We start from the raw sequence: 15,114 nt of genomic DNA on the forward strand, positions 1-15,114 counted from the left end.
TGAGCGAATATAGCATTTTCTGCCATCATGAAACACAATAGATACCGGGGTATACGATTGTTTGTTTCAAGACGGCAGCACATCTTGTTTACTTTTGTTTGCATTAAGTCTTGCCCCGTTTCTAAGAAGGCCCTCTTTTTTCTACAATCACGTATTACCTTACATCATAATCGTTATGCCTTGAGATTTCGTTTTTTCTTTAACCTCAGCTCAGTTCATATGAATTCAAAATAAAATGTATTGTTCCTTTTCCAAAACAATATTTTAATGGATAAATAGCTCACCTATCTTAGGCTTTGTGGCAGCACTATTTCCAACACTTCTTTTGGCAATGTCATGAACTGTTTGAGACTCCATTTTTCCTCCTTGCCATAGAAACATGGTACCCACCAGAAGAAGAAGAATTAATTGATTCCAGGGCATTTCCAACAATTGTCTATCTATAAGAAAACAAATGTTTATATATCTTAAGGAAACTGGAAATATCTGTGTCTTATCGATTTCTAATCATGAAATTACTATAGTCTAATGTATTTGTATTATGTACACCAGGATAGTCGTATATTATCTACACATGTGAAAAAAGTGTTTAATGAATCTGTCATAGAAACAAGTTGTGCACTGTTTTGCAACATTTGTTTGATCGATCGATAATGATGGCCAAAAATAAAGTTTTAATTTATTTAAGGAATGAAGCTTATTTCAACTTATGTTATCCGATATAACATAACTTGGGACAGTTTACGCTTTATAAACCGCGAAGCGGTTTATAAGAAAGCGTAAACTGCCCCAAGTTTTGTTATATCGGATAACATAAGTTGAAATTAGCTTCATTCCTTATAATTTAATTTCTGTGTAGACAATGAGACAATATTTCCTCCGGAAAAAGGTTTCAAATTGAGCATTATTTTAAAAGTAACGTCAAGCGGAGTAATACGTTTTTGACGTAACTCATTGTGACGTAGGCAAGTTATCTTATACAAAATGTTATATGTTCCTCTGAATGATTCAGCCAATGAAATTGCTTGATACAAGTGAAATTAAATTATTTGTAATTAATTAGCTGCTCTCAATATATGCACCGTTTTGAATACCGTCTTATAAGTATGTACCGTTATAGATATATAGATTTTATTCTTCATGTACCCACAGTACTGAAATTGACCATACAGAAATGAAAGATCACCGATGGTACGTGTCGCCTCTTAGTAAAAATCTAAAATAAAAATAATTTTGTTAGAACCTGTGTCGGAAACGTCTTTGTCTCAAGATTTTAGCATTCGCTTATCAGTCGGTTAAAAGTACATGACATGTTTCCTTCTTATTATATAAAATGCAGACTTTGAAACTCGGAATTGTAATTTTATACTGCGACTGCACATTTTTAGTCGTGGTACTTGTTTTGAAGAGAATATGAAAAATAACAAAAAATACTTCTTCAGACATCGTCGTTTTAGAATTTTTTATGATCAGTACACATTAGTAACATTGACAATATTAAGTAAAATTACTCAGGAACTCTTTACACATAGTTATGTAGTTTCTTTAGTTTTACTTAATAACATAAAAGGATATTTGAAACTTACGTATAACACCAATGTCATTGGGTTTTAAGGAGGAATGCCACACCAACTTTTTATTTTATAGATCTCTGAGTCAACCTTTTTAAACAATGGTTTCAGCATTAAAAGGCCGACATTAGCTCTGAATTATTTTATATGAAATTTTTTGTATTTTTTCAAAGAAAACGAAAAAAATTAATTACATCCAAATAAGGCGCTTCCGTGTAAAATTTTTGCTGAAAATGAATGCATCACATGAATACCTAATAAAATATGTAAAGAAAGTCTGATAAGACTTTTTAATTTTTTTTATAAAAAAATATTTATGAAAATAAAACATATAATTTATGAATATTTTTTAAACTTGTGGTTAAAATCTTCTTAAAACAAGCCACAACTGGGGAGAACATGTTCATTAATCATATTTATAAAAGAAATTGAAACGAAATTGCCAAATTTTACAGAATTTCTTTCTTTTTTTTATTTTGGCCAATCCCGATCAAAATTAAACCGATCTCGACTATAATTTACAATTATTGGAAATAAATAACATTTTCCTAAGAACACTAGTCTGATTAGGTGTTATAAGGGTTAAAATATTATAGAACCTGACAATAAAATAGATTTATTCATTGTAAATACATGAAGAGGCAATAAATTAGCATTTTATTCATTTTGTGTTATTTTTGATCGGGATCAGTTTAATTTTGATCGGGTTAGGTTCAAATATTTAAAAAATTAATTTCTCTAAAATTTCTCAATTTCGTTTCAATTTCTTTTAAAAATATGATTGACAAACATGTTGTCCTTAGTTGTGACTAGTTTTATGGTGTTTTTAACCATAGGTTTAAAAAATATGTACAAATAATGTGTTTTATTTTCATAAATAATTTTTTATAAAAAAAAATTAAAAAGTCTAACCAGACTTTCTTTTCATATTTTATTAGGTATTCATGTGATGCATTCATTTACAGCAAATTTTTTACAAGAAAGCATCTAATTTGGATGTAAATAATTTTTTTCATTTTCTTTGAAAAAATACAAAAAAATTCATATAAAATAATTAAGAGCTAATATCGGCCTTTCAATGCTGAAACCATTGTTTAGAAAGGATGGCTCATAGATCCATAAAATTAAAAATTGGTGTGGCATTCTACCTTAACAATAACCTTATATTTTGATACTTCATTAAATCAATCTATCATATGGTTTTCGAATCACGTTACATCACTGCAATGTGTTACATTATGAATTGGATGCCATCATTAAGCCAACGAAAAACTGTTTTTCACTTTCTGAATGATTCATTCCATATGCCTTAAGGATGCTGAAATAAATAATACATGTGATCTGTCAATTTCATCACTTGCATATGAAAAAAAATCATCAATGTTAGTATTAAATTATCTATATTTAGAAAATATTTAAAAATCTATAAAATTGCTATAAGCGAATATATTTAATACTGTATTAAAATAAGATTTTGTAATTTTTAAGAGATGTTCAAATTGTAGACTGGTTTTTTACTCTTTTATTGATAAGAAACAATGATATAGATAAGACACAGATAAACTACATTACACATTGACATTTGATGATTATTTTAACATAGAATAAAGAAAAAAAGGAAAGCTATAATCAATTTGAGACAATAATAGAAATGATATTTATACTACTATTGATGATAATAATAGATAGGAGAATCTATGACAAATGTGATAAATACATGTATAATGGAATCATTAAGAATACGGTATGTTCCTATGTTAGCATGATAGGCCACCCTCCACACTTTCAAGAGTCCATAATGCTCTCATGCTAACACAAAGACTCCACAACTTGTTTTGTGGACCTGCTGGTAACATATATTTACATTTACAAATTAATACAAACTTTTTTCAGCAATTTGTGAATCTGTACATTGTCATATGAAAATTATGCAATATACTGATATGTATTTAAAGATGATTTCACAAAATTAAACAAGGAATTTTTGTTACAAATTGTATCTGTCAATGTACACTTCATCTTATATTTAAAACTTTTTAAGGCAATGAAAGATATCAATGTATTCATGCCGTTGATAAAATCTGTGTTTTCATAAAAACCTATTACAATATGCTTCGAACTTATTTTGAAACCTAAAATTGTACTTATTTTGTACCATATAAACTTTGAGTCATCACAGTTAAATAAAAGATGTATTATATTTTCAATATCTCCACAGTTAGCACAAAAATTTTGTACATTTGGATTCCACTTACTCACATTAAGGTTATTGTTTAATAATTTATGAAATAATTTATAATTAAGTTCTGCTATATGCGTATCAATCATTTTCGAGATTTTCACATGATAAATGGAAGCCCATAGATACCTGGGAGTATCAAACAATTCACTCCAGTAATTTTCAAATTGTTCAAATTTTCAAATTGTAGACTGGTTATCTTCTGAAACTTTTGCATCATTGCGGTAATTGGTAGGAACAGCATCTGGTCTTGGTTTTACAATAATTTTTCGATCAGCTTACAAACCTGCATGATGATCTCATTGTAAACAATAATAGGATATAAATGTACATAATTAGATTAATGTATACAAGTAACACTAGTATATTTTGTAATCCAGGAAACTTCTTATTCCGGAAAGACAACAAAAACCGTGGCTGGATAAAGAGAACTAAATAAGCATTTCGAGGTCTTTCATCTTTGTCATTCTAAATCATTGTGCTTCTCACATGCATGAATTTTTTTTTAAAAAGAAAAAGCACGACTTTATTTATCCGGGTGTGTTCGGTGTCCTCGTCGTGCTTGGTTTAATTCCGTGATCGGGGCTATTCAAAGTGTGACTGTGCAATGTGATTATAAGTCATCTGATGGAGTATACTAGTATTTCTTTCTTAATTAGTAGCATAAAGTAGTTGAGGAGCATAGGAATGGGGCCTTTTCCCTCAGTAACTTGTGTCCCTAGGAGTAAGTAGCAACACCACTTCACTAAGTATATCATCCAACCTATGAATCTGTTTGTTATGATAATTCAGTATTATAATAATGTAATAATACTCAGCAAATTATGTACCTTGATTATTATTATATAATATTCCTTTATCTGAAGCCTCTTTGTTAGATTCCCCCTCCCCATTTAAATTGAATAGAAAATTTTCTATTCAATAGAATATTTTCTATTCATATTTATTTATTTATATTCCACGGAATCGAAAGTGAAATAGCTAATGAAACCATGCAACTCATTTCAAATTATATTCAGTTCATAAAAAAACAGCAATGATATTCCCATTACAAATTTATAAGACATATAATTATGTGTTATGTGTTATTCCATCAGAAAAGAAACCAAAACCAAAGAAAACAACAACGAAAACATCAAGACCTAGACTACGACCAATGACTGGGAAAGAGAGGCGGGCCAGAAAGGCTGTCATTCATAATCATCACGTCAGACAGGCGCGAAAAAGATATCGTCGACGTCGACGATGACGAAACAATCGACCGGAAGTGCATGGAATGAAACTGTTAATTCCCTCAATATACGAATAGAATGTGACAAAATTCAAGGAGATTTAACATGTAGAATTGAAAGTTTTAGAATTGCTTGGTTTTTGTTAGCTTGTAAAGATCTATATACATTTTTTTGTCAATTGATAATACACATATTGGAAGACAGAAAGAGACGAAATCGTATTAATTGGATGGGTTTCATTAAAACGTATAGAACTTCAAAAAAAAAAAAAAAAGAAAAAGAAACGCATAGTAGATTAGTGACACATTGAACATAAGGGTTTTGTAGTAAAATGATGTATTGATAATACAGAAATGTGGTTCACAATAGGAATACTATCTAAATGTCATAATTACCTAAGAGTTTTAAAATCCTAGACAGTTTAAGGTGATTAAAGATCAATATCTGGTATGCCCCTACAGACACAAATGATGACCAAAAACAGCATCTAATGGAACCAAATGTGTGTAATAAAAACTGTATAAGAATACCCTCCCACTCCAAATGTAAAGCTTTGGACAGCTGTTGCAGAATCTGAGGATGCGACTGTCTTTGACAAATCATGTCTTTCCATTTTGTCCAATGCTGCTCAATTGGGGTTAAATCTGGCGAATTAGATGATTATGGCAGAAATAGGTTATTGTTGCTTTGCAAGAATTGGAGTGTCAAACAAGCCGTATGTTGCTGTGTATTGTTAGATTGAACTACGGCTCTAGAATGCCACAAAACTGAATAAGCATGTGCAGGTGGAACATCGTAAGAGTATCTTTTTCTATCAAAGTCTTTGAATACGAACCAGATTAGTCTTAGTTTTATGTAATATTATATTCCATATCATTACACTACCACCACCAACTTTTTTAACGTCCTGGAGACAGTTTTCTGTCGTTCATTACGAAGCCTTAGCACTCTTAAATTTATAACAGGCTTTCCGATAAACATTCTGGACTATTAGCTGAACAAAAATTTTCAGCGGTGATGCTATGTCATACTCTATTGATCGGGGATTTTTGAAGTCGATATTTGGGGTGTTGTGGGGTCAGAACAATGGCATGTATAACCCCCTTGCGATAATTCATAATCAACTGAAAACAGTCTTCAAATGGTCTGTGCAGTTCAGGGATAGCTAATGCTACATTTGTTAAGTTTACGTAATCCTCAGACCTCTGAAGTGGTGCTGTGCTGCAGATATCACATGTGGTCTCCTTTATTTTTTGCGAACATTGGGTGTTCCAGGTTAATGGTTTATCTTTTATAGGTTAAATATGGTGCTGTGCATAACATTAAAACATCTTGCAATTGTGGACTGTGGTATACCTGCTTATAGTCACCCATTTTCTTTTTTGTGCTATGCAACATTCAGATGCAGCATTTTCAGAAAGCGTAATTTTTCAGATAAAACCAGATTCAAAATATCGAGAACCCCCGCTTTTAATAGCCCTTTAGTGCCTGAAGTAATTGCATCAGAAACAAACAAATGAAAATCAAGATCAAACATTTTTAAGGAATTTGCAAAATCATTTTTTTTTGTCTGTGAGATTAGTAGAATATCTGTAAAGTTAACAATTGCATTAAAACATAATGCATTTTACTCGTATGCGTCATATCCTTCTAAAAATAATCAAACATTTTCCAGGGTATTGTTCCTACTTTTCTATTTTTGAAGATATATTTCATGAATATAAAATAGCAATGGCCTTAAGATCTGATGATGTTGTCCAAATCTATGCTTGGGGAAATTACATTTATTTTATAATGAGCAAAACATATCTATAATGTGAAGAGATCTCATTAAGATATTTTTGATTATGGAGCGGTAGAGTTTAGAATTGAGACGAAATCTGAAATCGATTTTCCTTATAATGCTTGTGTACAGGAAAAAAATCTCAAAAAATAGTAGGGCCCTGTATACCATGCTAAAAATTGAAGCATCTCCATATGTTTTTATCATTTAACAGAGTGAAACATATCTGTTTAAGGACTTGATTTTGTTTTACAGCATGGAATTAAAATATTAATGAAATTAAAGATGTATTTCTTTTTAAAAACATCCGTTTCAGAGAACATTTGTTTTATTTGAAAAAATATCCAAAACATTAGAGCAAATATTATGAACAAAATTTATTTTGATTATTTAATCTTATTATTTCAAAGGGTTTTAATCATCTCGTAATTTATGACTAACCGCCTTCACTTTAACAGTCACACAGTGTATACTGTAATTTTTAATTATATTACGAAAGTAATATCATAGCTGGGGATCTCAATATCCTAAGATTGCCGCCTACCATTCTACGTTCTATTACGTTCTACGTTCTTATAAACCCTGTGCGTAGTTCATGAACAAAAATCAACCCTTATTTCAAATAATTAATAAAACGAATTATAAAAAAGGTATGTATTAATATCACCATATAAGGGATTCTTTACTTCAGCGGTTCCCATTTCCGAAAGATCTGCGCGTTCATTGTTCTATGACCTCCTATTTATGACACTCACCCGGGAAGGGTTGTTGAATACTGCTCGACTAATTACAGCTAGTATCCACTGAGAGATCATGGTTTGTCCTTACAAACAACTTAACGTAAAAGAAAGTCAGTCTGTGATACTAGTAATATGTTTTAACTTCGCATATTATTATTTAATTGGAAAGGGTTAGCTTAGCATCCTCCCGATTATTTCTGGCTGATCTTCATATTTCTTCCGAGTAATTAGAATTGGGGTCTTTATCTATCAGATTGAATAATAAATTAGTTGTAATTGCATTTTTCTTTTGTAAGATCTTTCCGCTTACCAGACATCTAGTTGCTTGTTTACGTGAGAAAAAGCTATGAGGAACAAAGTAAAAAAAGAATCATGTTATTTGCTTTCTCATAAGTGGTGTTTCTATAGGGTCAAAACCACAGTATATTATAAAGGTCTTGACACAGTAATGCACATGTGATATATGAAAGCCCTATCTCTTCCCATTAAAAAGTCATAGAAAGAGTTATAGTTTTGTGACAGACGGGCAGACTGACAGACAATTTAGATATGATGCCCCTTCGCTTTTGCGAAAGCGAAGGGCAAATGCGTAGACATTTAAACTGTAGAAAACAACCAATGAACATAAATTTTTCAAGTTTTACTTTTTCCGGGAGATTTTTCTCTGGTATAGGCTAATTTTTTTGAATTAAATACTTCTTTTCTGCGAAACTATTTAATTTGCAATTGCCGACTGTGAAAAATTTTTTTCTCACATAAATATTTCAATATTTATTATACAATTATTGACTTTGATGAGGTCTACTGGTGACTATACGGACCTGGTCATGTATTGGTGTGCCGAGGCCAAAAGCCGAGGTTAACCAATGCCTGACCAGGTCCGTATAGTCACGAGTAGACCAAATTCAAAAGAAAATAACCGTTTTATTAAATAATCAAGAATTTTACATTTTCGGCACTTAAGTTCTTGTCACCAAATATAAATACTTATAATATATTGCGTATTGTTATACCCTTATAAACAGCTTTCTATATATTTATTACTAATAAAAATAAGAATTGTTAGACCGCAACGTCACTGCTACGTCACAAGTAATTAATCATCGTTCAATATCGGCGACACGGAAATAGCCGAAGTTAAGAGCTGTAAGAGTTATTGCTACCAGCAAGGTAAGGAAGAAGGGAAGAGTATGTTTAGTGATAAATAGTTTTTGTGATAAAATAAAAATTCAAATAATCTTGTTCTTTCTCAGTTATTGTATTATATCTACTGTCAGATTAAGCCATAATATTCCATATAAAGTAATTGAGGCCTGCGGCCTCGGGCAACATTTTCACCTTCAAGTCCAACAAATCATATGTTGCCCTTATACCCAGTCAATAACTGTATAGTGTAACCACACGTGCACATTATAATTAATTAATTTTAACAGCTTAAAATTGTTTTAAAGTGGATAACAATATTATTAAACAATAATACCCAACTATTTTACTTACGAAAGTAGTTAAGTCTATTTGGTACTGGCGTCTGTCATGTTTACATTCTCAACGACACATGCTTTAAGACGTCCAATTTAACTGGTCGAAGAAAATATAAGCAAATCTATGGTTGGCCAAGAGGAAAAACCCGAATAAACCTCCCAGAATGTCATTTGAGGTGAACTCACTCGAAGGTACATCACACAATTGGCTTCTAGACCAATCAGAGAGCATAAAAAAATCCTGATTATTTAATAAAGTAAATAAATCATAGTAACCGTTTCTAAAAAAACAAAATTAGATACAACCTCAAGAAGGTATGCATATTATACAGAATATTTTTCTTAAACTATTAAACCATTTGAAACATGGACACTTTCCATATTAGATAATAATATCTGTAAGAATTAATAGGATGTCCATATGTAGTTTCTCTGTTTCTCAATTGAAAATATTACTTGATACCTAAGGAAACATTTACAAACACAGTTCAATATACTGTAGATCACTTAATTTTCGCGATCCCTTATTTTTGCGAGACATTCATTGACTCTTTATTAGCGAGACAAAATTTTCACGAATTGTTGTCATTGCTCTATATAATCTTAAGGAATTCTATTATACGCGAGAATGAAATTTTCGAGAGTTTACTGTCTTGCGTTATTACGCGAAAATAAAGTTCTCGCGAATAAAAAGTGATTTACAGTAATATTTAATATATGTTAAAAATAGTTAGCAGTGAAGAAGCATTGCCTACAAATTACGACGGAATTAAATATTATCCTTTTTTAAGGATATCTAGTATCGAGGAATATTGAACGCGACACAGAAACAAAGAAATGGTACTATACTCTACATGTACTTACGCTATGGGTAGATAAAATTTTAAATAGTGAGTGCCATTCTAAGTAGGCCTATGGTAAATATCGGTACTTCTCATTAAAATTCAAAATACATTTGATGAAATGTCTCAATAAATACAAAGAAGGGGTGCATTTTTGTGCTAGGTATGCAAATATATTTTCTATGAATCAATTGATGTAAAGGAAAAAAAGGTCTGATCTAAATAAACGGTTCTGATCTGAAGAAATGTGACGACACATTTATTCCATTTATTAATTAAAATCATACGCAAAATGAATGTTCATCCTTTTTTACGATGTACAAGAACCTTAAAAAAAGTTTCCTATTACGGAAATATATGTCGGAAACGAGAAATATACTAGCTCCAGAGGTGTAGTCACAAACTTAAAAGTGGGGGGGCTCAACTCCAGAAATTCTTTGACAAGCAAAAAAAAAAAAAAAAAAAAGGAAAAATTGAAAGTTCCCCAAACTCCAAACTCGAAAATCCTATTGGGGGGGGGGGGGGGGGGGGGGGGGGGGGGTAGTGGCCAACTTTTTTTCAAAGGCAAGTTACTTTCAATTCCAAATTTTTCCCCATAAATCTTCGATATAACTATACTAGGGTCAACTAGTGGGGAGGGTGGGGGGGAGAACTATCCCCTTCAATGAACATTTCCTATAGTAAGGGTAATGTTGGGGAAAAAGAGCTGTGATTTTGTTCTTCATTAAAAAGTGGGGGGAGGGGGGCACAGACATACTCTTGCCCCCCCAGATCTGAAAGTGGGGGGGCTAGTGCCCCCGCTGCCCCCCCTGTGACTACGCCTATGAGCTCAAAAGTCCATTAATAATACAAATCAGGAACAGAGCAAACAAGGACCTGTAAAACATCAGAGAAGGGATCAGGTGCCATGGAGGAGTGAGCATCTTCTGTTGTCCAGTCACACCCGCCATGTGCTTCTCATGATCGGGAAATAAAAAAAAACAATTCTGATCAGTATTTGAAAAATGGTCTAACAATTAGCATGATAATCTTCAGTCGGCATTTGCCTTAATGATAGATTGTATTTGTTGAAAGGGTCATTGTATCGACCATAGAACTTACGAAGTGGTGATTTTAACGACACTGCTGATAATCTTGTTCCATCGACTTGTGTTACCTTATTTTAGAAAAAAAATTCATAAGTAGAGCACACTCTTGTGTATCAAGTCAACTAAGAGATATAAACCCTTATGCTGGTAATAAGGGTACATGTATATTGCTGCAGCAGTAAAGAAAGTTGACGGTTGAAAAGTTGAAGTCATCAAGTTTATCATAAAGCTTTGTTTTTAGATTACCAATATCGTGTTTTTCTAGTAAGATTTATAAATACATGCATAATTCTCCTATTTGTTTTTTATTTGCATAACTTCACCATTTTATAGATACATATATGGAGCTTTGAAACTATATCAAACGATATTCTATTGCCTTAAATTGCTTGAGTTGCAGTTTCGCACTATCACTTGTTCCTTCCAAGCTTACATAATACAATTAATATATGTAGGCGTTTTCCTACCTTTGTGTTAATTAAGTCTACATGATCACCAGAAATAACATCACGCTAAGAAAGAGCACATATCCAATTATGTCTGCGAAAATTCAATCATGTATATCTCGTATGGCAGCTTATGGCGAAGTCTTAATTTTCTAATGTGCTAGTTAAACTTGAAGAAGATTACCTAATAACGTATACATATTAAACAATACAAATCAGGAGCAAAGCAAATTGAACAAAGTTCTTTAAAACATCATAGATGGAATCAGGTGCCATGGAGGTGTGAGCATTCCCTGCCCACCGGTCGCACCCGCTGTATATACTTGTCACGTGACACGTTATCTCAGATTCTCACTTCTACGGCTGGGTGTTCTTGGTAAGGAAAAGTCACTTCCGATTATCAACTTCTCAGGTTTGACGGAACAATGGGAACAACAAAAGGATCCCAAAACTTCTGAATACAAAGCGAATATCCTACTTAACAAGGCGACCAATACCCTTAATTTAAATTTTTTTTTTTTTTGAAAAAAAAGAAACTTCTTAAGCCTTATATTCAATGATATTCTAGAGATGCATAGAAATGCATTAATTTGTGCTGCTTAATAAAATCGAGTATGCTTTAATAAATCAAGATGTTGCTGACAATAAACATATTAAGAAAGACCAACCCCTTTTCGACGGTAGGAAAATGATAGGGGCTTGCTTAATTTGACTTAACACAATAACCCTATTTCTGATGAGTTTCATGATTTAAAGTGGAATGGTTCAATAAGACATTTTATTCTTTTACATATCTCTTTTGCAAAACTTTTATAAGTTGTTACTTTTTAGCTTTTAACAAGTCCTAGGATCATGAAACAGAACATTTATTACCTTAACTCAAAATTCCAATCTCTTGTAAAATGTTCATTTATTATTGATTTTTTCTGAATTTGCAATATTGCAATAATGAAAATTATTTTAATTTTGATCTTGAGTTCTACAACAGTTCAGTATAGCATGAAGATTTTGATTTAAGCTTAAAATGTTTTACGATCCCGGGTCTGGTTATTCACTTCTCATTTCTAGACAATTAATTTGAATTAACTTCAAGAAAATTATTAAACAGACATTTATGGGGAAATAACATAAGTAACGTCAGATTTGTTCTTTATGAATTAGTGCTCAACAAATGAACGTGTAAGTATTTGCGCATTAGGTTAACGTCTAGTCAAGACCATGTAATATTCAGAACAAAAATACCCCCGTTGAAGGGTATAAGATACGGCTTTTGACATTACAAATATTTTAACATGATGCATTGTATAAGTTAACCTTTTGTTGTAAATATTAAATTAATGATCGTGTAACATCACCGTCTCGAACTTTTCCCCCACTGAAGAGTAGATTAATTACAGAATTTAAAATAGCTTTAATTGTTCCTATAGCACCGCATAAACCTAAAATAGAATAAGTACATAAAGATATTATTTGCATATATTTTGCCAATATTAATAAATAGGAGTGATTTTACTTCAGTTATATTTTAACTGTTTGTGGACATTTCTCCTGGGAAAAACATTTAATAGGTGTCCCGATTAAATTAAATAAGAACACTTTAATATGTACACCTCTTTGTTATTCAATTTTCTCAAGGCAAAAACAACTACCTTAATTTAAAAAAAAACAAAGAGTTAAACATTAAAGGACAGATAATACAAGGGAAAAAATGGATGCCTGGATCAGTATGTATTTTTTTGGCCTACTATCATTGCAAATAACAACTTTCTAGAATATAAAGAAATTATATTTATAAACCCTCTGTGATGTTCAAAAGTCTGCCCTTCTGAAACCATCCTTATTAATCTATACAAATATTTTTCACTTCAAATCCCATTTTTGTGAAATTTGAATAAAAAAATTAAAAACTACACGGTAAAAATTATTTATTTTACTCATTTAAATATGACCCAAGTTGTTCTTTTCAAAATTTTTGACATGAGTTTGTTTGCATCATCTGTCCTTAAGAAATGAAGTTTATTTCAACTCATGTTATACGATATATTTACGAAGCGGTTTATAAAAAGCGTAAACTGCCATCAGTTATGTTATATCGTGTAACATAAGTTGAAATGAGCTTCATTCCTTATAATTTAATTTCAGTGTAGACAATGAGACATTTTTTCCTCCAGAAAAAGGCTTCAAAATGAGCATATTTTAAAAGTAACGTCAAGCAGAGTAATACGTTTTTGATGTATCTGATTGTGACGTAGGCAACTTATGTTATACGGAATGGATTAATTTTTTACCCAATCAAATGACGTGTTACAATTAAAATTAAATTATTAAGTCATGGTTTAAATTTTGTTTACCGATTCTTAATATTATGTCACATTACAAGCATAAAATGTGTAAACATAAAAGGAACACAATTTTTCAACTCTATGAATAATAAGTAACTATTATAAGCAAATCATCCCTGAATAGAAAGTGATTATGTATATATGTACATTTATTTCACAATTTGGATACTGCAAAGTTTTTTGCACTAACTGGGTCAGCATTAATTCTTAAACTTCGAATAAAAAAAAAATTTCAAAGGTCATATTTGTATCCCGGGATGTCCGTCTGTTCGTCCGCCCGTACTTCTTTTACGCTCTGGGGTACCCAACTCTTATCCGCAACTCCTCCTATATATACCATGACATTCACAGAATCAATTTTTTAGATAAAGCCATTTTGACCTCCTATTTTACTTTTTATTCGAACACTTCCTTTGAGTTTCCCAGAGCAAAACATGGCCATTTTTTCTATAATATTGAACGGTATCCATCTTTTATCTGCAACTCCTTCTACTTCTATACCACTAAATAAAATTTAATGATACTTTCAGAGAAATTTTTATTACATCATGCTATTGTACACCTCCTATTTTACTTTTTGATCTGAGACTTATTTCGAGTCTCCCAGAGAAAAATTTGGATTTTGCCATTTTCAAAGATATATTAGGCGGGGGATCATTTAGTGAGCTCATTGCTCACACCACCTCTAGTTTGTATCTGCATTACTGCGTTAGATTTTGATTAAAACTTAAAAAGGGCTCTTAACTGACGTTAACTAAGTCTTTTTTTTAAAAAATGGCACTTTCATATTTTCATATAAGCTTTGTTTATTTATGTTCTAAGTTTTGTTGGATTTCGAGCGCCATTTTCATATCTTAATGAAACGGGTGGACAATTTTGAATTTTACTTTTTCTCTTTAAATCATGTGATGCAGTAAAAATGCCATGTGTGTTCATTGTAAAAATATATAAATATTGCTTGTAGTTGAGCGTAACATTGAAAAATTTCAACACAAAAAACCGTCGTCAGTCGTGGTGCAGTAAGATTATTTTCTTTCAAAGCTAAAAAAATTAAATTAGATACATGAAATATTAAATCAGATCATCAAAGGGTGAATGATTTTGCGCCCGTTGTAATCACAATAAAGTTCAGGATGAAATTAACTTTCTTATTGAGTTCTTTGTCCTCTTATTGGTGTTCAAAGACACAAAGTCAACTTTAATAAATGTCAGAATTTGTAATATATATGTTTTGACTTTCAATTTCATGTCTGATTAAGATTTTGGTAATTCGAACCTGTTCACGGTAATTGATTTTATGATATGAGAACCATTATTGCAAAATATGAAGGGCAAAGGGGTTATTTTGAA

General features: G+C 31.5%; 1 long non-coding RNA gene across 1 annotated transcript; it reads right to left on the reverse strand.

The window, feature by feature from the left end:
• Window positions 1–284: 284 nt before the first annotated feature.
• Window positions 285–1,247, reverse strand: LOC134280059 (uncharacterized). The gene is made up of 2 exons (XR_009994829.1): window positions 1,147–1,247; window positions 285–436 (listed from the first exon to the last, which is right to left on the reverse strand). It is a non-coding gene; the product is annotated as an uncharacterized LOC134280059 (long non-coding RNA).
• Between the last annotated feature and the right edge of the window lie 13,867 nt (window positions 1,248–15,114).

Source organism: Saccostrea cucullata, unplaced genomic scaffold, assembly GCF_032062105.1.
Source record: "Saccostrea cucullata isolate Sc308-1 unplaced genomic scaffold, CSIRO_AGI_Scuc_v1 ctg5715, whole genome shotgun sequence".
Taxonomy (NCBI): Eukaryota; Metazoa; Mollusca; class Bivalvia; order Ostreida; family Ostreidae; genus Saccostrea; species Saccostrea cuccullata.